The following is a 25,513-nucleotide window of genomic DNA, read 5'->3' as shown; positions in this document are numbered from 1 at the left end:
ACGTGTCTGTGTGTGTATGAGGTATTCAATCTGCCGAGTATTGTGACTTTGACTCGTCTTTAAATAGGTTGCATTTGTGTGCATGAAACCTTTGTCTGGGTTTGCGAGCAAAGATTTTTCAAGCAGACCCAGCGATAGTTCAGGGTCACTGGCAATCTACTGTCCTATTACTATAAAGCACAGTACCGCCAAGTATTCAAGAAATAGGAAAATTGGAATGCCTGCTAAATACTACCTTGACGTTTTTCTTCTCTTATAACTGGAGTTCGGTTCATTTGAATGGGAATATATTCAGTTACACGAATGGCACACAATACACGTTCAGATTTTTAAGAAATATTTTACCACGTCATAAATTCAACTTGTACAGAGTATATTTCAACGTAATTAAACATGGGCATGCTTACAAAAACATGACAGAAAATGCATTTTAGTAGCTTTCTGGTGCAATCTCTACACCATCTCTAAGGAGCTGAATGGCATATTTCAGTAGTAATGATCGAAACAAGTTTTCTTGCAAAAAACGTAGCTGCACCTAGTCGCACGTATTTTTGATTTACTTTAGAAGAGTGCTGATTAGTTTGTGTCATATGTGTGTATGTGTGTGTGTGTGTGTGTGTGTGTGCGTGTTGTGTGTGTGTGTGTGTGTGTGTGTGTGTGTGTGTGTATGTGTGTGTGTGTGTGTGTTAATATTTCTGTGAATTGTACTGAAACTAATGTGAATAGAATCCCTTCATCAGATCCGGGAGAATATCTAAACTTCTAACATCATTAGACAGAAGATAGAATTAAGCGTCATATGGAGATATTGCATGCAGTTAATCCTTGTAGCATCCTTTCAAATTTGGTTATTACATCGGTGGCTAGCAATAATTCATTAGCAGAGCGACTCACACATTTTCTATACTGATGACATATTCTTCAACCACATCTGTTTGCTGCCTTCAAATAATATGCCAAGTCTGTAAAACATTAAAAACAGTCACGCCGAAGTCTTAGTGGATTTATGCTTTGTAGATTATACAGAAAAAAATCCTCAGAAAAGTTTTTGTAAAAAGATACCGAATATTTTCTTGAATGTGTGACAAACCAGGAGAATGAAGAAAAATATTGTCATCACAGTAGAATCAAAATTAAACAGGTTTCATACTTGTACTGTCTAAGTGAACATGGGATGTTAAATACCATCTAACAAATAATACCACCTATTCGACCGAAATATAAGGATAAGAAAACGGCTTTATATTCAATAAAATGTCGATAATTTGGTCCACTTATTACACCCATTACAAATATTTGCAATCGTACTATATCTAATTAGATACCGGATAATAAAAGAAAAAAATGAAACACATAGCCATTACACCCATAGGTTGGTTATTTCTAACTAGGAACAAATTTAAATTAAACGCGATAGAGTAATATCTAAAATATTTAATTCCCAGTATTATTCATCGTAGATTTAGTTTGTCACGCTGACTGCAAGGCACCAACAGACTTCATTTTCGGTGATTATACGGATACATTTGTTTTAGCAAAAAAAAACACCATCAAATTTTGAAGCAGATGATTTTATTGTATCAATACTTTACCCCGGCACGACTTCCAAGAGATTAAAAAAAATAGCTGCTTTGTGACAGACTATCAACTGCCGCCATTTCGTGAATACGGATAAGTGGAACTGTTTATTGCAAGTATCAATAAATAATTTCTACTTGGCAATTTTAAGTATTATAGTTTGGCTTTTGTATAAAATTAAGGAAAGTATTTTAATTAGATTCGATCTAAAGTTTTTAGAATGCACCTACCAAACATATAGAAACATTTTCATTTATTAAGGTATTAGATTATTGGACATGTATGGAGAAATATGGCAGGTTATTTGCTTCGGTAGTACTGACCAGCTACCTAAGCAGACCGGCCCATATGGTTGCAACGCAGTTAATGATCCTAGAGATATGTTTAATACCCCAGCATTTATTGATTTCTGATGCTATAAGTATTGTACCTTTCTTTTGCATTGATTTATTTATGTGTTGATATACAGATTGTATGCATATTAGGAATATTGGTGTTCTTTTCTGCAAGCCCTTTGGACTGATTTTCCAAACCCAATCCTTTTATTTTTCTAATGCTAACAGGCATACACACCTCTGTGCTTTGTCTCTCTCTTCTGTCTTTCTACCTGTTTTTAATAAGACTCGTGTTTCTTGTAATTTCTGTTTCTCTCTCTCTCTCTCTCTCTCTCTCTCTCTCTCTCTCTCTCTCTCGCTTTCACCCCGAAGATCCGACGATTAAAGCATGCTCAGAGTGAACAGATTAAGTCGGATCTGAGGTTGGAATCCCGGCCTAGCACGTGACTCCGAACAATTGCATTTATTACAATATCAGGACAATCAAACCTAAACCAAGACTTATTAAAGCAGGGAACCTACTGCATTCGATTTGAACTAGAACGAATCAGTAAGATCGAGGAGCTAGTGTAATACACGATGAATATTTCACATTATTACAAGATATTGTTCAATATATTAATAAACTGAAATGCTTGTATATATATTTTAGAGCCCGATACGACGAGACCGTGCTTATTAATAATCCAGAACATATTAAGACTGGGAATAAGAAGGAAAATTGCAACAAATGTGTAATAACAAGAAGAAATATTAATACCGAAGTTCTACACCTTGAGCTTCTGAACCTGTAAGGCGAAAAACTGGGTTGTGTCAGGGATATCTTTTATTAACATGTTTTCCGAACTAATCCCAGCGATTTGATGTTTATTGCTGTTGAGCCTGTGTAAAGACAGTGCCCCTCGATGAATTTGCGTGATACAGTTAGTTCAAATTCATTGATTTATTTCATTAAATACTTTATAAATTAGGACGATCTATCAGGGACAGTTTTAGAAAATATTTGAAAGATAAACGCACCCGTTAACAGAAGCATAAAATGCAAAGCAAATCGCATTAATGCAGCAAGGACCATCACCGTTTAGATCAGTATTAAATAAAAGTAGCAGAACTGCAGTTACTTTTGAGACTTATAGTGCTTGAAGAGAGGTCCAGCAAGTGGTCCCGATTTCTTCATATTTACAAATGTTCCCATACTTTCTAGCATTTATATTGAATTCAAATATCTTCTTTCAATAAAATGGTAAGACACGATTTACAAGTTTTTTTTCTCTCTAAAGCCCCATAGTGTTAGATTTAATTACTCCTTAAACTTAACAATAATGATCTTGTATTAAAATTATCTCAAACTTAAAAAAAAATCTTTCGCGGTCAGAATTTAGTTTGATTCCACTATATTAAATATCATCCGAATTGTTAGGAAACTTGATGCACAAAAGGGCTTGTCTTATGTTCTGTATCTGGTACTTTAAAATGACAAATGTCTTGTCAAATGTAGAAAACCTATTCCATCTGGATCTCTGCAATTACTCATTCAGTGAAAAGCGGCTGGAAAGGTCTGACGGTGCGTCACATAAAATAAATTTGTAATGTAATAGCAAAAACGTAGGGATAATTTGCTGCTAATCGTCTTGTAGCATGGTGCCGGAGAGGAAATCAGCTGTATAAAGAGTGAAAGCGGTCTTGAAAAGAGGAGCGAAAAGTTTATAATTAGCATTGAGACATAAAGCATCATATTTTAAAAATCTTTATGTTGGAGTGCTATGTGTTTCTTGTTTTATAGTCCGGAGAGAGTTGGATAAGTGCTTGACCACTGAATTAATAATGGCCAGTTTCTAGGCTGCCTGTTCTTTAGGAGCCGGGTTTTATACTGTAATCATTAGCAGGCCCTCTGGCTACATGTTTTGCATCGGTGTAACACTATGACACAGTTGTAATACAAACTCCTCAGTCTTGCTTTGCATTTGTGGTAGGTAGTTTAACAGCACTAGAATTCAAAGGTACACCAGTAGTTTAAAAGTACCCTTAAAAATGTGCAATGTAGATCAGCAGTCATGTAGAGGAAATACTGGTATATTTTTCAGATATTTAATCTTAAATTTGCATCGAATACTTGCTTTAATAAGATTTAGTTTTTAGCATATTTATTTACGTTTCTAACACTGACTTTTATATCATTTATGGCGGTTTATTAATAGAATTAATTAGTATTATCTAACTTTACCGTTAACTGTCAAACTACAAACTCTGCTTTTAATATAATCGGCTCAGGATCAGCACGTCAAAAAGGAAGCTGCTGTTGGTGTCTAATAAGAGGTTCAATAATTTAATGAAAAGTTACAAAGGGTAACGATGTTTGTGTCATGTTTGAGAGCCTGTTTGATCTGCTCCCTGCTTTTGGAATGCACATCCCACGAATGACAGCGGGGTGGCGCTAATATCTGTGGTTTCTCTGCTGTACTTTCAAGATGGTGCAATGAAAGCACAAAAGGACCTTACATTTCTGAATATGTTTAGGATCCATAAAATGTGATCAAATCTCTTTTATATGCCTTGCATCTTCGTAAATAAAATGGTACCGAATCTATATAATTGTATATTGCAATCCGAGATCAGAGTAGTAAGGAGCGTTACCGATTAAAAGTTCCTTTTAAAGCAACAGAACAAATATTTGCGAAGAAGGCTAGATTTTGCACAAAGGGGGTTCCTTAATTTGATCTTGGTTGCGAGTCGTGTTTTTGTTTGTTTGCCGAGAATCTGGCTAACACTGGAGTCTCTAAACTTAGTTAGATTTTGATTTTAGCTTTGCTTTGTTTCAAATAAAAGTGAGAGGTTAGTGAACGATGATCTATTTATTTATAACTGTACAGGCTATGCGTATAATGCCCTCTTATGCATTGTTTCCATTTATAACGTAACTACATTTTCTCAGCCAAATAAAACAAAGTATACCAGAAAGACCTGGATGTAACATTGGAATTATTTAAGAAATTTACACTCGTCAATTGCATTGATAAATATTTTTCTAATAGAATTATAAAATAACAGCAAAATAAGTATATGAATTAATCCTACCCCTCCCAACTCCACACCGACCTCACCACAAAAGCCATCTTCTTGAATTGAGGGTTTAATCTCGCAGTTGGATCCCTTTGCCAAAGATGGAACGATTTATATGTTATTGCTTTACTTGCTTTATTTCTGAAAATAAACTCTTCCACGGAAAATATAAAGAAAGTTGTGCAAGTGAGTGCTATTAGACCCCCATGGCAGCCAAATACAGATAAATACAATTACACTTTTAAACGACCAACATTTACGAAATACGTTAAATATACAGTATTTTGATAAGCTGTAATAGGAATTTAAACCATATAATAAGAAAAGCCTTTTAGTTTTTGCAGCGTGTATTTGTTCAATTGGATTTTTTTTGCTTGATCAATGAAATATTATTAATCATCGATAAATTAAAATTTCTCATATTAAACAATCGTCTGATTCCAGTGTAAGGTGGTATTTATTAACACTCTAAATCACCTATGCGAAATATTTTGTGGTGTGGTTAAAAAGTTAGCATTTTACATTGCAGTCTGATGGCGACAAATGCGAAGTGCTTCGCACCCAATCTCTTCTAAACCTCTGCGTTTTAATGATACAATTTGTTTTAATATTATGTCGTATTGTGGTGAATCTTTCGGAGAATCTATTGCAGTTAATACCCAGTCAGGTACTAGGAGGCGCTGGTCCTTGAACAAGGTTATATTCTATAAAGCTCAATTCTTTGTCTGGTATATGTGGAAGGTAATATCAAATTATAACATTAAATTTCAGTAAAAGCCCAACCAACATATTTATAATTATAACAACCAGTCTGCCCACGTACCATTTTATTAAATCCTTTTGCTTAAAAAAATATTACTGTGTTATTGACAAGAAAGGAACAAAACATTTGCTGAATCGAACGGTCGTTTTGGAATATAAAGGAAAGTTTTTTTTGTTAAAATAAAGTGCAAATCTGGTGTCATTATTAAAGCGAGAGCTCAATATCACCACTTTAATTCTTTTGGTCTGGCAGTACAATATAAACTGCAAGGCATTCATTTGTGCACCAGTTTCCTTTAATATAATATGTCAAGAACGCTGTTTGTTTTGTGAAATGTAAAGTGACATTTCGGCATTAAAATCTCTTAAATGTGATAAGCAAAGTCGTACCACGAATTCGTCCAAGGCCCTGATAAGTAAAAGAGGAACAGGCGAAAAGGCTAATCAACGAAACACTGTTTTCTCCACGACGTTAAGGGAAATGATAGATTCCAACTGAAAAGAGGTGATATAGCCATGATTCAGAACTCAAGCACTATTCTAACTCTTTCAACCCAGTATCAAGTAGAAAACACCGAGTATAGTTACAATTATATTATGGCAATTCTGATCATTGTTTACTGAAATCGTTTGAGGTAATCAGAAGGCTTTCTTTTTCTAAAACAAAAGCGAATAAAACAACCAAATTCCACGCACATAAAAATTAAAAAAAAAACAATGTAACTTGGATTCATAAATGTTGAGTAATTATTTCTGATTAGTAACATTACAATCTTAGTAAAATTCAATTAAATGCAATACGCTAAGTTATTTTAAAAGTATTAAATGCACGAATTAACGTGTGAGATTGATCCAAAACGTCTTAACGCTCAAAACAACAATGCCTACAGAAATGCGACTTTATCAAATTAAACTTCTATGCGCTGTGTTGAAATAAACGAGTTCCTGGGACAAGAGCCATTGTCATAAATTAATAATCAATCCGCATGTGATCCTTTATGATCTGCCTTCTGAGCGTAAATTTCATTGAACTTCCCTGATTTTTCTAATTTCCTGTTTCCTTATAATCTTTACAATTGTCAAGTTGTCACTGTCGCTGCATCAATATAATAACGGCCAGAGCAAATCAATTTGTTCTTTACATTTGTTTCTTTTTCAGTGCCAGATTCAGGTTATACAACGCATTATTTTTTTTTCCAGATTTCAAGAAAATGAACAAAGATGAAGTTAGATTTTTTTCTCATGAAATTGTGTTTCATTTTAGATAAATTTAGAATATTAATGTTAAAAAACTGTAAAGTGGAAAAATGATCAGAGGAAAGAAAAAAAATAACATTTAATCGCGGTATTATATATTTCCTTTCTGTATTATAACCCGTTGCTAGCTCTACATTTAAATGAATTGTTACTATATCACAGAACAATATTCACGTATATGTAGATAATATATAAATATGTATGCCCGTGTTTGCATGTTCAAATGAATGAGTTCGACTAAACACTTTAAAACAATTTGACAATCTAACACCTTAATTGCACATTTTGCTTATTTGCTATCTTGACAAAGATCCGTTTGCTACTTCAAATTGAATAAAGTCTTTTGAACACACAACCACAGCTTCTGCTTATTCTTATTTCATTTGAAGTTAATGATGGTTATGGACAGAAATATTTCTTGAAGATATCTCATATCATTGGAGCTATTGATACATATTTCAAAATAGCTTTGACACTAAGGTCAATTGTATAACGACTCAGAAAATAATTTTGTGCATTAATAACTAAAAGAAAGAAGTTATCATACAGATTATTAGATATTTCCCTTATTTTATGGACGCTTAAAATTAGTTTCACACTAATATCTCTATCACTAATTGGATCATATTATTTAAGAAATGCAGGATGTTAGCTGTTGTTATACCCTCATATTAATATACCATACTATAAGCTTATCCTCATGGCATCTGCATAGACAATCCTTATTAATTTATTGCGTTTTTTTAAACAATTGTATGGTAACATGTCAGTCCATTGTACACGTTAGAGTTCCCCAAAACGAAGAGGTGAGTTTGTGGAATAGTCAAGAAAACCCACAGAAGAATGTCATAAAAAGTTTCCTTTTTATTTGAGGTTTTGTTCTGTTCTAACTGCGAAATTGATATCAGCATACACATAAGTGTCATTAATAGACATTATTTTTTATTACCATCGGGCAGCTGCAATAGAATGGAAAAGCTTTACTTAAAAGAGACTTAAAATGTCTTAAAAGCTCGCAGCTTGTATACGTCAGAATTGTTCAATACACGATGAATTCCTACAAGGAGCACCTGTTGAACGCCACTATAGACAAGTTCCCTCTCTGATTGTCCAGCTACTCGAGCTCCATGCGCTGTTTCCGTTCATATGTATGGAATATTTATTCCACTGAGCAGGTGAAAGCGAACGTAATTATTCTTCTTACTGACTTTCATAGATTACAAATATAAACTTATCCACTAATTGAATACACATTCTTTTAGAAATGACACTGCCTATTATTTCTAAAAAGATTAATTTCAAAACAATAAGAAGTGACTACTTATCAAAATATGTGCAATATCTTTCTCTATTATACAAACGAATACATACGTACAGTAAACAGGACTAAATATTTAAACTACTTAAGAAAGTATGACGTCCACTGGATTTTATTTTTGTCACTTACTTTTTTTTCCTTTCGAAAAGTCCAAATATATTTTTGGCCCTTTTAAGTGTCAGTATTGTGCAAAATCTGCCGTGATGGACACTACAGACACTTATGGTTTTAGATGAAGTTCGAACCTAATCAAAAATTCACATTGTTATCAGTTCAAAGATTTTTTTTCAATGACCCTCCGCAGATGGCAATGCCACAGGTGCTAGAGAGGAAAAGTTTCGCTTGAAGCAGATATAATAAATCCCATGAAACCAAATTATATTGAAAGTTTGCGTGAATGAGGTATTCCGCCAGGATCTTCTCTAACACACATAGAAAGAAATGAAACACCTTAATCTGAAATATTTATTCCAACTAGGTCGTGTTGGGAATAGATCGGAAAGTATATGGAAAGTACATCTGTAACGAATTTATGGTGGACTCAATGCACTGTCCATTCAGTCTCCTTTCATCTCTTACTCCAACAGGCAAGCCCACAGAGAACTGCAGATATTTTTTAAAAACTCAAAATCAGAATGACGGAAAGCTGAGATGAAAACAAAAGAGTATATAGAATAATTTTGAAGACATGAAGCACAACCGTTCCAGCTGTACACACGGATTTTTATCATACATGACTGTACACATATTATGCAACATAAAACTGCTATAATAATAATAATAACTTCAGTGAATGCATAACAGCCTGCTGTTCTGAATCCAATAAGCATTCTAGAAAATATATTAAATGAACACAAATTAAGCGCAATTCTTTATCGCAATTTCTCCCATCTATTGTTTGGGAAAAAAAGCAAGGGATTGCAAAAATCAAAATAATTGGATTACATCAAGAACTTTACAAAGATTGTTATGCTACTGTTAAAGAAACTAAGAACAATTCAGATCAGGAATCAGTGCCCATTGATACATTGCGTGGTGCGTTTCATGGAATTTTCATTACATTTTAAAAACGGGTATTTGCAAGAACTATCCAGTTTGACGCGATAACTGTCAAAAGTTTACATCAAAGACACAATATTATTCAGTTACCAGAGAAACTGTCTCCCCAGATAAGAATATCTTAATTACTGCAACACAAAGGTAACGATTGCAAAAAAAAAAATCAGTTTTGAAAAGGGAGCCTTTCGGTCTATTTCTTTGATGGATTTCTATATCGGATCACGATGAAGCTCTCAATCAGGGAACCCTGAAGTTCGTTGAACTCGGTAGCTATAAGTAAATAAGTTGTCAGATTGGAATAATCTCTCTTCTTTGGGTTCTGAGAAAATTTCGGCTTCGCATTCTTAGATTTATCTAAATCTACTTTCTCCCCGAGCCGATAGTGGCGTACTTCGCGTCTTGGACAATAATGTGGCAATTGTTAAAGTTTTGTGACCCATAAAATTTCGGGGTTAGTATTCTGGCTATGGCATGTAATTATGCAAAACACTTCCCATAAAGACTTGCCATTCGATCTAATGACATAGTCTACGGTCCAAACCTCTGTCTGTGTGTATGTGTATTCGTTGGGGCGGTGGTGATGGCGATTGGAGATGGGGTGATGGTGTTGGGGGGAGGTGGGGGAGAGGGTTTGGTGGCTGTAGGACGGAATGCGTCGGAGTTGAGGGGCAAGAATATTGCTACTTACACCAAAATAATATGCAACCAGAAACCAACAATATTCTAAAGTTGTAAACTACTGCTAAAAATGCTAACATCTGCATTACCTTTTTTTGAAAGAGTATGTGTACCACAACAATCTATTTGAATATGTATCTATCAGCAAGCCCGATTTATTTTGCTTTAATGACAGTTATTGATAGCCATAAGCGATCAGTGAGTTGCAGGAAACACCCTGACGGGAAATTGGCAGGTGCATTGTGGAAGGAACCTAACGGTTGGGATTAAATTAGTTGATAAAATAAGCAAAATTTGTAGAACCAATAATCAGAAAATCAAAGGACGGTTCTGACATTCAACAGAATAAAATCTATAAATCACTGATTGTTTAATAGAGCTGCATTTCTTTATCAAGGCAGTTAATGAGTGCTAACATGTAATATAACCTGACAAACTGACATGGCCGCAAACAGTGCTTACTATATCCAGCATACAGTCATTGTCTAAACAATAGCAGACAAATACAACTAAAGGTTTGTGTCCCTACTTGTTTTTTTCCTCCCGTTTCATTATCCCCACGCTTCCTCTGAAGGAATTGTACGACTTCTGTACCGTTTTATTTATCGCAATTTAAAACAATGCGATTTACGCCTTTCGTCTGGACTTTTTTTTTATTCAGATGCTACTATTGGAAAGGTCAGCAACTGCCGACAACAGTGAAGGAAAGTTGTTCAAACTTTTAGTGAAGAATATGCATATAGGGCAGGTGTAAGGGCGTAGGATAATTTGCAGTCATGTGTCTAACATAGTGAGCCCATAGAGAGCTCGGTTTGAAGGTTTTTACTTTAGTACGTAGTGTTTCAAACTGTGGTCTGTCCTACAAAACAGACTTCCCAGCAAGTGAATTAATCACTTATTATTTAACTAGGAAAGATTAACATAGAAACAAATGAACAGTACGTCATTTACAGATACTCCCGTTCATCTTCATTTCTGACGTCTCCACTAAATCCGTGTGTATTTTGTACAATGATTTTGCTCACAAGTCTTAGGACTGGAAGATGCTGTAGCATTAGTTCCCACACAGGAAGTGCACTCCGTGGATGGTTATTATAGACGTAAATCTACAAGATACATTATAGGGAATGAAATACTGTCAGGGAAAGAGGGAGAGACAGACAGACAGACAGAGAGGGGGGAGAGAGAGAGCGAGAGAGAGAGAGAGAGAGAAGGGGGAACAGAGAGAGAGAGAGAGCGAGAGGAACAGAGAGAGAAGAGAGAGAGAGATGGGGAGAGAGAGGGAGAGGGAGAGCAAGAGGAACAGAGAGAGAGAGAGAGAGAGAGAGAGAGAGAGAGAGAGGCTGTCAGGGGGTCAGGCAGCCGGAGATTGCTTCTTGAGATCTTTCAAATTTCACACGTTTGAAGGCTTATAGGCTTACTGATTCGCATTTCAAAACAAGATCAGTGGATTCATAATCAGAAAATTGAGGTCTGTAACTGGACTGTATTTTGATGCAGAGAGATGTCTTGTAGGGTGAGTGAATTTGGAAAGCACTGTTCTGACACGTCTCTGATCGTTGGGATGACGGGTCTCTGTGAGAAAAGAGGATATTTCTGGGTGTCTTGTTGCGTCTCTATCATCAAAGCACGAGTTAGCGGAAATTGGGAATAAAATTAAGAAGCTGGCCGAAATAAAAGCCACATCAAAGTTTCTTTTTAACCACGTGTTGCTCGTAAGAATAGGATTTCTATAACAGAACAATTTCTACCGGTCTAAGCACTGAAGGAAGGGAACAAATATTCTGGCAATCACAACATGACATCTAGTACAGATCCAAACAAGTCGAACACCAACGGCGAATAAAGAAATATGTTTGTTTTCAGGTCGTATTCTATTGCAATTCGATGACGTCATCTGAATGGCATTAATTAGAAATTTTGATATAATCGTAAAATATCCGAATAATTGCTATATCTTAAGTATGAAAGACTTTGCAATAATATCAGAGCAAAGCGCATTAAATATCAACACAACTTGCATTAGCTAAATGTTTGAACACTGTCCTGCCTAATTTTGTATATAATTTGTAAAATATATAGACATAATAATTATAGTCATCAATATATTTCCAATAAAAATGAAAATAAAATCGAAATTAATTAGATTCTTTACACAAAACAACATAAAATATTGCATTAAATCACGCATTCCCTTTTTTGTTCACCACACGACACATAAACGTCCAAATAAAGGTATAACTTAAAAAATGACATTGTGAAAGGATACCCACAATATACTTTCTGCCATTGTAAAGATCTCAAGGTCAAAGTAATTTATTGATCATGTTTTCAAATATGAGGGAAGCGTTTGTTTGACGAATTAAACCAGTTTTGAGCTTATGGAAAGATGAAAATTGATGTTTATTGTCTAGATCACAAATCAGGTACGTTAGGGATAAGGTGTATACCAAAGTTTCTTCTTTGTGGCATTTTAATAGTTATGTAGATTTGATAACAGGGTGAGCATTTTGTATAAATTTTTTTTGGCAGATTTATTAGTTGTATCGATTACATTTTTTTGTAAATAAATAAAACTTTAAACAGCTTAGTTAGTCATGGAAACTTAGATGAAATAACTTAAAGAAATGTGAATGAAAATGGAAAGATTGAGCACAACGTGTTCTGAAAAAAAGTGCAATAGAACCATAAAGGTAAAATTGACAGAGACAATTTAGGATCGATATAAGGGTAAGAAAATTGAACAAATGAAGACAGGATAGTGAAATTAGCGTACGGAAGGATCGGCATCTTAGAAATTATTGAAAACCGGGAACAGTCAAACAACAGAACGAAGGCATAAGTGTTAGAAAGTGTAATACGATAAACAAGAATAGAAACTGTAGTGACAAAGAATATATCTAATAAGTAGGAATAAAAGGGAAGGAAACACTTGGCAAAGGAGAGAAAGTGCGAATCTGAGAAAAGTGTGATACAAGGAATAGAGATAAAGGGCTGCTCTGATTGATGACCAGTTTTTGTAGCTGACATTACCATTAAATTATTGCCCAGTATCCTAGTTGTGTTGTCTGTGGCAAACCCCTACCACAAGCTGTTTTAATTTTTTTCTAATAGTCTCACGCCTGGCTGCCTTTAGCGGTTCGCTATTAATCAGCAAGAGGCTCCACGCTCAGCAAGAAAAGCATTTCCATTGCACGTGTTTGACAGTATAGGATAGCCTGCACTCAACCATTTATATAGCAAAATATTTTTTATATCACGTATGGCTTATATTCCAGCGAAACATCGCTTACACAAACACAACTTTGGACTTCAGATAATAAACAGCATGATTATGGTAAAATACTCTCTGTCTGCCTTACATTTATGTAGAACCATAGCCAATCAAGTCAATGAAACTAAATGTGTATTTTTCTAATGCAACCCCCAGTGATAATAGTTCACTTGAATTCACCTTGAATAGAACCTGTCCTCTATTAGGCTAGAAAACAAGAGTATTATTCCAGCACTTTCACCTTTTTAATTTTCTACTGAAATATCTAAAGGACTATAACAATGTTCTCCTTTAGTGTATGTGTATTAGAGATGGGTCACACGATTCAATGGCGCACCTCTTATGGATGCTAAAGTTTATTGATTTAAATTGTATCCTAGTGAGATGGCATTTTCTGAAAAAAAAATCAGGTTTTATTTTGTTTGTACCTCCGTATGCGCATCAGATCAACGCTGTTGAATTACTCTAAAATGGTCCAGCGGGAGGGACATTCCCTTTCCAGGTGAATCAGATGGTAACTTTTTTCTTTCAGTGCTAATTGCATCCCTAAGTGCCCAGAATATGGACTCGGTCTTTTTCTTAAGTGACAACTCTTCCGGGAAGTTTCAACTCTCTGCATAATATGACAGAATAATGTCAGAATTGATCAACAACGTCACTTTTAGTGATTTTCTTCCCTGTATTCTTTGAAGTCAATTAGTGCCATGGGTGAACTAGATACGTTTTCTCAAGGAAACAACGTATTAACTTAGAAAAAAAACAGTTCGTTAATGCGTTAAAGAATATAAAATGAAATCCTAAGGACATTTTGTTTAGCAGTTGCATCTCTTCCTATTTTCATGATGGTTCATTGATTCGTTTGTTCCTATGTTGCCCTTCCGAAACTTGCAATGCTATTTTCAGATACGTTAAACTCCAATACTGAACCCGTTAACTGTAAATTTTGCATCGATTGGAAAACGGAATATTCTGTTTGTTAGGAACGGAGAGCAATTAGTATTTGTTTATTAGGATCGATATTTGCACGTTTAAACGCTATCAGAACGGGCAACTGAAAAATCAGCAACCCCTTTCCCCCACTCCACCCCGGGCCGCGGACCTGGTGCCGGATTCTTAGAATACATAGGAGATTGTTTTTCCCTTTAGACAAGCACATATATGATGGGCCAAATGGCCTTCTTGGTGTCATAACTTCTCTGTGGTTCTATGAATCTGCACTATGTCGAGAATATGATTTTGCATTATTTGGTTTCGAATTTGTTGCCTCCGAAGACAGTTCGTGTTCATAATCTCTGTGCTTAGGCCGTAATAAATTTCATTTTGTAACTAAGCAATTCGTAAAAGACAACTTTTTTTTTCTTTGATGTGTGTCGGTCTTTATCTGTTTATGTATAGTTTTTCATAAAATTCTGTTGTATTTCTTTCTTCGCTATAAATGCCTGCAAGAAAATGAGCCTGAAGATTACATGTACGTAACTTGATAACAAACTTGCATTGCACTTTGAAATCTGTGGTGGTTTCTTAGTTCAAAGACACTGCAAAAATGATAATAAAAAAATAAGAAAAATAAGCTAAGTAAAATATAATGGGCACACTATTATTAATATGTCGTCAACCACAGCCAGGAATAAGGGCATGAAAATACAAATTTATTTGCTATTAAATCAACAAAAGAAAGGTCAATGCCTCACCGAAATACAAAGCGAGTTTGACAGAACTCATCCATTCAAAGGTATAATATATGTCCTACTGTTCATTACAACCTTGGTGTATTTGACTATCTTATACAATTATACACAAACCAACCAAATTAACATTAAACTTTCACAGCAAATCGTTACATGAAACCGAGAGACATAAAATCTATATCATCCACAATATCCTGAATAAAGAACTTATTTTTGCTTAGCTTTAAAATTAAACTTATTGGTTGACGTGATCCTGTAATTATGAACTTTGTTGGTCAGTTAACAGTCCTAATTACCCGATCAGTGACAGGCTATGATTGCTTGCCCAGTTTTGTTTAGAATTAGCATATTGTTACTGTCTTTTCCATGGTTGGACATGGCGCATCCAAAGAGAACAGATACTAAAAATCCATATAATATTCCACTAGCGTCGTCAGTCGCCGTTCCCGGTGTCCTATTAACGATTCCGATGGACTATAATAACCTTCTGGTTGATGTACCTGGTGGAGTTCGCCTTTTTCAAACCAGAAAATGAAGGGACATTCTTGGATAAGACATCAACTTTCCACTATCTTTGAGAATATTTGTTCCAAATAATTGACAATGACAAATTATAATATAAACTTTCAATTTCGAAGAAACCATTAAAAATGTTATTTATGTGACTTGAGGCTATATATGGTCAAGCAAGTTGCCATCTTACCAATGCCAGATGTATGAGTCTCAGTATGAATGTTTCACCTGTCAATAGCTGTAACAGTTTCATTAACTAAATTATAGTGGGTTTATGAAATGTAATATACTTATAACTGATTAAAGTCACTTCAGTGCAAGGTCGTAGATTAAAGCACAAACAAACCAGTGGTTTTAATGATAACGCCAACGCATGCCAAAACCAAACATATGAATATTCACTAGTTCCTCAACTTTGATTGAAATGTCAGTGTAGTCAACTGACATCCAACTAAGGCTGGAGCCAGTTTGGGTATTGTTGAGAGTTTGTAAGGTTAAAGACAACGGCGGTCCAATTATAGTTCGCGATAGAATCCCCAGCAATAGTCGATGCCATTCAAACACAAATTAAAGCGGTAGAATGACGGGCGTCTTTTCTCCGTATCAAATAACAAGATTTGTTTTGGAAGATATAGAATTGGAAGGATAAAAATTGAAGTGAGATTTCAAAAATGCACGGAAAGAATTATTGAGGGCTTATTTTGTTAAAGCAACATTTTACTGGAGACTAATCGCCTAAAATACCCATGCAAGCTGACACATTCCCACCCCCCCCACCCCTCCGTATCCAGGAGATGTTCCGTTATTCTATATAAGATAACAATGTAAAATTGCCAGAGTTGGAAGTGGCTAATCTGGTGTACTTGAAGAAATTTCAAGATACCATTGACATTTCGCACAGGTACGCACATGTAAGTATTCCGGCAGCTAAGAGAGAAATCGCATATGTACGAGTACGATGGTCTGATTCTTACAATCTTCCTGTATCCATTTCACCATCATTTTGATGCACAAGTAGTTTATGCGAACCGAATATCTACCACCTTAGGATACATACATTTATTCGTGAAAAATACAACAAAGGGCAAATAAATTTCCGAGTCTGATTTGAGCTCCCAGCAATCCATGTGATTAAGCAGGTGTAGCTGCCAAATTGGAGCCATTCCTAGATAAAAGGACCAGGGATCTAAGCAATTGTATATAACCTTGCCTTTTAGGGAATACATAACTGAGGACAGACTTGTTTACTCATCTGCATTTAAAACTTTGAAAACTGTGAAGTTTTCAGATATCCAGGTGACTGACGGGACAGCTTTCAAATGCAGGATATCTCTTGGTAGAGGAGATATTGTAATCCCTCTGAATTCCGGCAGGATGCTGAAGAGGTTCGCTCATCTTCTGACTCTATACCATAAGAGCACTTACATTTCCATGGATAATTGTTGAACGGCGGCATCTCTAAGCACTTCACGCGATGAATTACTTCTGGAGTGTTGATATGTATGCAAGTGCTGACGCTTCAATTAACCAGAAAGATAGGCAGAGGGGTGACTCTGGAATGATATTGCACATTCAAAGCAGATTGATATCAATGCAAGTTATTATATAGGTTTACGTAAATACTGCTGCAACACTGCACCTACACGTCTCAGAATAGGGATCTTTGGAAGTCAATGCACAGTTGCTCTCCAGATTTTTTAATCTGCCGTTTATACCACTGTGAACAGCAATAAGACCCCCCACCAAGGACACCCTGCTCCTTCAATATTGCCTTAATTAATGTGAAGGAAGTGCATTTCTTTTCTGTAACAGCATTATATCTCAACAGCCTTACTGAATTATTGGCCCTTCATAAATGGGACGGTGCATTTCAATACAGGAAGATTACACCTGATGCAAGGTTCCAGTATTTCATCTGTCGCTTGCAAGATCAACCAACTAACCGAACATTTGCGTTATATCACGCGCTCAAAAGCTTTTAGACGGTGATGCGGAAAGGGTCTACCCTAAGTTATTGAGGTGATGATTGTATTCTACTTGATCTAGAGCAGGCACTTCTTATTCATTAACATTGAAATTACCACTGCTTCTTTCGAAGGCTGTTAAACTTGACGTACCTATTTGATATTTACCAAGTACGAGAGAGAAATTTAAAATTGTAAGACATTTATTGAATTGAAGGTATGACGCAGAACTAATATCGTCTACGCAAACAACGCTGTTTAATCCCATAGACAGGAAGAAACAATAGTCCCAGTTTCCATCAGAAAGAAAAGGCAACGTATACTTTTTTTTTCAAATTGTCGTTTTGCTGTCAACTCCGATAGAATTTTGGCTCATTTGTGAGGCTTTTTCTCTAAGTCAGGGATCTCTTCCTTCTCCGGAATTTCAGCACGTACTTGAAGCTCATGTTCCAATATATAATTGAGGGATGCAATTTTGATGGAAGAACAGTTTTCAAATTAGACCTAAACGGTCTGTCTATTCAGGTAGATGTGAAATATCCTAGTTACTAAATGAAGAACAGCAGCGACTATCCTCATGACCTCCCAACATTCTGCCCTCAACCAAAGCAAATTAAATGGCAATTTGTTTAATTTGCTGCACAAATTGGGTGGGCAGTTGTCTCTTTAACAACAATGATTACACTTCATCTATTAATAAATTGACCACGAAACGCTTTGGAACATACCAAGAACAGCAACACAAGTACTTATTTTGATAGTTTTATTTGTGTTAACATCTCATTGGTGTACATAGATTCAAAGAAATGAATATATCCCTCTATCACAATTTGTTCCACATTCAAAGCAACAATAGACACCTCCGTCAGCAAGTGCACATGCTATATGATGTTCAACAGCAGAACCAAATAATACCCTGTATCTGCAATACATTGGACCGGAGGAACTTCAACTTGAAAGGGGACCTAAATGTGCGGGTCTAGTACTTCTAATCAGAAATGGCAGCAATATTTTGCATTATCTTGGAAGGGGTTAGATTTTCATGTTTAACAGTACGTTCTTGAAGTTCATGTTCCAATATATAATTGAGGGATGCAATTTAGATGGAAGAACAGTTTTCCAATTAGACTTAAACGGTCTGCCTATTCGGGTAGATGTGAAATATCCTATTTACTAAATGAAGAACAGCAGCGACTATCTTCATGACCTCCCACATAAGGGATTGCCTCATGTGGACTTGTGCACAACGATATGCCTTTGGTTCAATCTCACACCTTGAAACTATTTATTAGTCACAACTTATCCTCAATGAGCCCATATTAAATTACACATCAAAACAATAACGTTCTGAAAATAGTGGGTAGGAAATTGTAAGCTCGTGCAACGTTTGTGCAGATTGAAATGATGTTAATATTCACACGAGTTAATATTTACAGATCGGAAATGCTCACACGGTATCTCTCTCTCTCTCTCTCTCGCGCGCGCACACACACACACGCACACACACTTTCTCTCTCTCTCTCTCTCTCTCTCTCTCCTTTCCAGATGCTACCCGACCTCATGTGTATCCTCATGTGTATTTATCTTTTTTCTCCCCAGGTTTATAGTATCCCCATTGCATTTCTTCTGTACCTGAAGGCTGCGGATTTATGGGAAAGTTGTCTTATAGTTCCTTTATCTGAAGCTAGTTCTGGAAAGAGGCTTATTTTATTTATATTTTCTTCTCGTTTGCACTTTTGTTTTAACCTAAAGGAAGAAACGAAAAATTACTCCATATCTAGGATGGAAATTTCTGCTGGCTAATCTTTAAAGCCAGATTTACGTATATTAAAAAAGACAACTACGCCTCACTTTGTCGAAGTTTCGATGATATGAGACTACTCATAATAAATAGTTTTATATACCTTTCTGTTTAATACCTATCTACAGATTATAGACTTGCTTTAATATTAACTCGTATCCAAAGATACTTCGCATAGGGCTGTGTGTATTCGCATTTGTATGATGTCGAGGTTCATGTCATGTACATACATTATTTATTCGCAAGAGACTCTGCAGGTGCTGGAAATTCAGAGTATCACAAACGTTAGAGGAATTCAGCAGATCGAACAGCATCCATGGAGAGGAATAACCAGTCGACGTTTCCGGTCGAGACCCTTCATCAGGACTGTCCCGATGAAGCGCCTCGTCTCAGAATACCGATTGCTTATTTCTCCCCCTGGATGCAGCCTGACCTGCTGAGTTCCTCCAGGATTTCGTGTTTGGTACATTATTTAATGATGTTGTTTCTATTAATTGCATATTAATTATGATGTTAGGTGGGAGAATTATTACACCCCACAAAAGTATAGGTCAACAGGTGTGTAAAGATTGATTCCCACACCACCTGCACCGATATGGCAAAACATTTCCATAGCAGTCCTGGTAAAATCTGGGCATAAAACAGAAGTGACAGACTGAATCAATCTCCTACTCAGCTACTGAACCCCTGTCTCGTAAAATTTCGAACCTAATCTCTAGGTTAAAAGCTTCGTTGCATGCAAAGAATAAGGGAGAAGATGTGGATTGTAAACATAAGAGATTCTGCAGACGCGGAAAATCCAGAGAAACACATAGCAAATGCTGGAGGAACTCAGCAGGTCCGGTAGCATCTATGAAGAGCAATAACGACTCGACGATATGAGCCAATCGGGCAAATATTAAGAATATATTTAATGGGAATAAATTAGCCAAACTTTAGGGCGTATGCTACGAACCGTCTTGAAGTCGCAACAGGTACACCATGATCCCATAAAAAACATGAAACTCGGATTTGTTATTTCTGGAAACAATGGTCTAACCCGCTGTGAAATGTGAAGCTATTTGTTTCGGAAACATAAAACTCATTGCGTATATGTCTAAATATTCTCAATACACGATGTTTCTGGAAATCAGAAACTTGAGGGCGTTTACTTTCTGGTTCGTTTTGTTTTTACACTGAAGGTTTATTACCTCCTCTCAGTTTGTGGTTCCAGTGACGTCAACAATAAAATGTCTATAAAATAGCTGAAAAAGGAACAAAAACTTGTAGAATTAATGTTAATAATTTCAAAGGTCTGACCATTTAAAATTCAACTAAACATGCGAACGTCAATGTTTCATAAAAATAATTAAACTGTCATAGAAACAGAATTGTAAGAATCTGAAACTGCAAGACTGGTGGTTCAAGATTGATTTTGAGACTTCAGCAAAGTCCACAGACTCGAGCACATGAGTAAAATAGAAGTCGGGTATTTCATATTCTAAAGTTACTGACTTATTGAATCACGATTGCAATAACGTCACGATGCAAAACAAGTATTTCCCACCTGACGAAAACTTTAAAGACCGATTTTAACTTATTTTTCTTTTAATAGTATAATTTGCACAGCATATTATTACTCCTGAGATTATCACTTCTGTTGATTCAACCATTAATCCACCCATTAGAGTGCTGGCCAGGTGACATGGTGGGAGAGCATACCTGACGCAGTCGGACCAGAAGAATGTGCTGTATTAGTTATTCTGATATTTGGTAGTACGAAGTATGCTGTAGCTGGTCAAAACGTTCCGAGGTAGAGGTGAGAGGAATTGCCCCGAGAGTCTGCACCTGATCTTTATGCAATTGCCTGCATATTTTACACCACAGGTGAGGGCTTAATCTAGTGCGATTGCCCCTATGGCTGTGTACCATGTCACCACACATTTTTTATATGATGTGCATTTAAATCACAGCCACTAGCACAAAGTAATGAGGAATGAACCCAAATCTCAACAAGAAGTCAGCAAGGAAGATATTTAGCCAGAAAGGAACTAATAAAACATATAACAGATTTTCGTTCTATATCAATTAATATTTGCACTGCAGCTTACTTCAATATGCACTCTTCTAAACACAGTCCTGCAAAGTGTAGAAAATCATTTATGGGGTTAGCATAGAAGCACTGTAATGTCGAATAAATAAGGGAAGCTGTAAGATAATGTATGCAAAACATGGCAAGAGGATGATTGACAGCTTAGGGGTAATCACCTCTCATTCAATTAAAATATGTACATTTTCACATGATTTGTTTTTCAGTAACTGTCCTTTGTACAAACTTGTCAGATTTTTTTTTAAAAAAGGACAGCATTATGCAACATTTTATGGTTACGCTGCAGCAGCCTATTCCTGAAGTACATTTAATCGATTAATTCTCCTGCAGTATATTTCCAAATTGACTACTCTGAAAACAAAAAAAAAAGCGATAAACGCTGAAGTAAACGCTCCCATACATAGAGGACCGTTTACGAATAGGTTGGAATACAAAAAAAAGTCTTGTGCTTTTAAGAACACCATCCGTCAGCTTGAAAGTTTATATTTTACTCTCAATGCCATTGAAGCATGCACTTGCTTGATCATAAACTTTTATTCTTTTGTTTGCTTCATCAGATTTCGATGCTATTGAGAGAGAAGTTCACACCTTGAGTTACTGCACCCTTACTTCGTTGGTTAAAGCAACACTTCTGGAATAAAAGGAGAACTCTCCATTAATGATTGTCCTCGGATGTTCCCACACTTGTTCACAGCAAACGGGAACACAACTGACACCAAAAGCGAATTCTGTAAGTTAAGGAGACTGCCAAATCAGAACCCTTATATAAATAACTCTAGGCAATGACAAAGTACATTTTCTAGTTTTGATAAAGAACCATTCACCAACCAGCAATCAAACTGGGATAGTTCAAAGAAAATATGGAAGCAAACGATTTGCAGCCAAACCCAGCCTTGAGGCTGTACTGTTTGCTATGATGCACAAGATTCCAGGAAAGACCATTGAAACTGGTCACTGTAAATGAAAGCACTGTATATGCCATCCATGTCCTTATAACCATTTAAGTGTTGAAATTTCATAAAAGATAAAACAGCTTCCAGTTATACAGATGCGGACATGTATTTCCCACACAGTTGGGAAATCTGGAATCATGACTCTTCAGTTTTGTCCATAAATAAAGTTCCCCACTCTCCACGTCACCAATAAAGGCCACATGCTCACTTGCGGTTTTTCTCCGGTTTATTTGCTCTCCTAAGGCTGGCAGTATCTCCAGCAGGCACCGGGAACATGGAGACAGGCTAAGGCTGTGATCTGAGATCTCTACCACGACAGAAACCCACAACAATATAAGTCTGTTGGGCATGCTGGCTGGGCTGTCAGTTTTAATTTGTGCATGACCTGTTGGCCGAAAAATGGGATAGAAGTGGCAGAAAGTGGGACTGAAAGCTAGTATTATTGCTTTGACAGCTTCACTCATCTAGAAGTAATGCAAAATGCAATTTATATTTATACTCCCTGACCTCCGCTCCAAAAAGAAAGTATCTAATGAAGGGCCACGGAGGCAGAAGGAGTGCAGACTTAAGTTCAGCTGGAATTTGTCTACATTGTTGTTCTTCAACTGTTTAATTACAGTCGAAATGTAATTCAAACACCGAAGAGAGCAATGCAGCCTGAAGTCTTGCCATTGTCTTTTGGAGGCTTGCGTAGGACAGGAAGGAATACCGAGTCCTAGGGATATTCTGCAGGAAATCTGTTCAAAATCTTTATTAGATAACTGTACAAGCAACACTCCCGGTGTTTGTTTTTACCCGGAGACCCAGCCACTGAACTGTGTTGACTTTTCACCGTGGTGCCAATGGCCAAACGTTAGATATTCTGGACCAGCGCCAAGCAAACGCTTGCGCCGACCCCAGAATACGAGTTGTAAGCGTCTTCCAGATTTACGCACACTGAGTATTGTCCACAGGGTATTGGATTGCTGCAGTCGCATACTTTTCTTTTATTCTTTCTTCCTTTTAATCCACAGACCCGTGGTTCGGCTTGCTTTATAATCCGGTGGCAAGTGTTGATGACATCACACGGTGCCCAGTGCCGGTAACATCCAGTTGCTTGCAACTGTCATTTAATGTTGCGAGCAAATGAAAAATGAATGTGAGACTCACTGGCTCCCAGAAGTGACCTTGGGTATTATTAGAATGACCTCCCATCGGCTTGACCAGAAGACCTTTGATATCTGCATGAAGAAAATATACGAGTGAGATGCCTTGTCTACCAAATGAAAGAACAATAATAATCGGGAATAGCACAAATCTCACGCTAAACTATAAGCTTGGTGCTATCAACATTAAAATGTGATCAATACACTCAACTTGCATCTCTCCCCGTTGCTTTAAGAATGTTGTTCTTTATTACGTCATGGGCTCATTAGTTTCATTTAAAAAGCCATGTATATCTTATGTATCGTCTCTGTCGGTTGGAAATGAATCTGATGGTCGATAGAGTTTAACTCCTGTCAAGGAGCATTCTATTACAGGTTATGGCAGGCTAGAGAGAGACAGGAAGAACTCAAGGAAAACAACAAGCGGAATCCCCCGTTTTGTACTGTCCGTTTAGTAAGCAGTTCAAGCTTTACTGGTGATCTAAAAATATAAGTAATCAGAATTCCTTGATGTAATCAGCTTTTCTCCACTCAATCACGCAGTCTATCCTATCCCTAAACAAATTCTAAACATACCCTGCTTTAATCAGCTCACACACACGAAGCACGCTCCATGACTAATACGATATCCTCAAAACAAATTAATGAGGACTGATTACGGGAAAGAAGGTTAGCTCCCGGCTCTATTTTCACCCCCTGCATCGTTCATCTTTCTCCATCAGTCTTTTCCTCCCTCTTCTTCACATTTCATTTTTTTTATTTTTCCCCCTCTTTTCCCGATTCCACCTCCCTTCTGCTGGTCTTTTTCAATTGACCCCCACCCCACACTACACACTTGTACCCTTCTCCTTCCCTCACTCAGAATAACTGTGACCTAAAACCATTTTAAGGGGAATGTTAGACCCCTGGTCACTTTGTTTCTCTTTCAAATGAACGTTTACATCAACTAATAAAAAAGAATTTGGTGTGTTCCTGTATGTTGTCAACACAGAACTTCCGGTTACATAGTGTACCTGTCCGGTATATTTCCCATAAGCCAATTAGTGCAAGAAACATTCAGCGGGTATTCAACTTTATCTGCAATCTCTATCAACTCTGTTTAGCGGAAGTCCACGAGATAACGATTTGATATAGCCTGGAATCATTTCAAAATTAGAACACCCTCCAGTAAAACCTAATTTAATTAAATCCTAAAACTAATCACATGAAAAAGGGCGTTGTATACAAACATTTAATATACTGGACGAAAATGCAATATCTTATTCTTCCGTACTCGCAACTCCTCCCAACATTAAGTAAGCTGCCCACTTTCAAGCAATTGTGAAATTAATAGCAATATTGCCATGCGCATTTATGAACAGTGGAGTACTTGAGTTGAGCTAAGGTCTTTCCCTCAAACACTACCATCAAAATGATAAAACGCGTTAATTCCAAACGGACTACTGATACAACGAGGTTGGGAACATACTTCATTATATGTTATTAGAACGGAGAGAAAGATATTTCAAAGGCTGTCGATGTTCCCAATGATCTTTCCATGACAAAATTGCTACTTAAATTAAAAATAAATGATTTTTTGCAGCACAACTTCCGCTGTTTAAACTTCACGGAAAATGACAAAACCAGCATATCTTCGTATTTCGGAAAGAAACCGTTTACGGCTGAAGGCCATTGTCATATATGTAAAATGTATCACCTAGTTTCTAGGGGCGATTAATGACTGAACCAAAGGAAGGAACGTAAATGGTTACAAAGAATTTACATTAATCGGAATTAAATGGATATCTCCTTTTTATCTGATATTATCAATAAACGTTGTTACATAGAGAATTTCTGAGGCTTGTCCGGGGGAAATATATGCTGTGAATTATTTCAAGATATACACAATATAAAGAGTCACAGCAATAGCCCAATTTTTTGAAATGTTGTCATTTCAAAGATGATCCGATAAAATAATATTAATAGTTAAGAGTTTCGCATTAAAATAAGCAATGTCATATTTTCACTAGATATTTGTTCAGGTAACAACAGCATTATAC

The 25,513-nt window shown here is 36.4% G+C and overlaps 1 long non-coding RNA gene across 1 annotated transcript in view; it reads left to right on the top strand.

Moving 5' to 3' along the window:
- Positions 1-25,285, top strand: part of LOC134355662 (uncharacterized) — a 27,999-nt gene extending 2,714 nt beyond the window's left edge. The window contains exons 2-3 of the long non-coding RNA XR_010020145.1: positions 21,934-22,106; positions 23,343-25,285. This is a non-coding gene — a long non-coding RNA (uncharacterized LOC134355662). The remainder of the gene's footprint in view (positions 1-21,933; positions 22,107-23,342) is intronic.
- The last annotated feature ends 228 nt before the right edge of the window (positions 25,286-25,513 follow it).

Source organism: Mobula hypostoma, chromosome 13 (genome assembly GCF_963921235.1).
Source record: "Mobula hypostoma chromosome 13, sMobHyp1.1, whole genome shotgun sequence".
In the NCBI taxonomy this organism is placed as follows: Eukaryota; Metazoa; Chordata; class Chondrichthyes; order Myliobatiformes; family Myliobatidae; genus Mobula; species Mobula hypostoma.
Note: the sequence above shows the minus strand (reverse complement) of the source record. Positions and strands in the feature narration are given on the sequence as shown.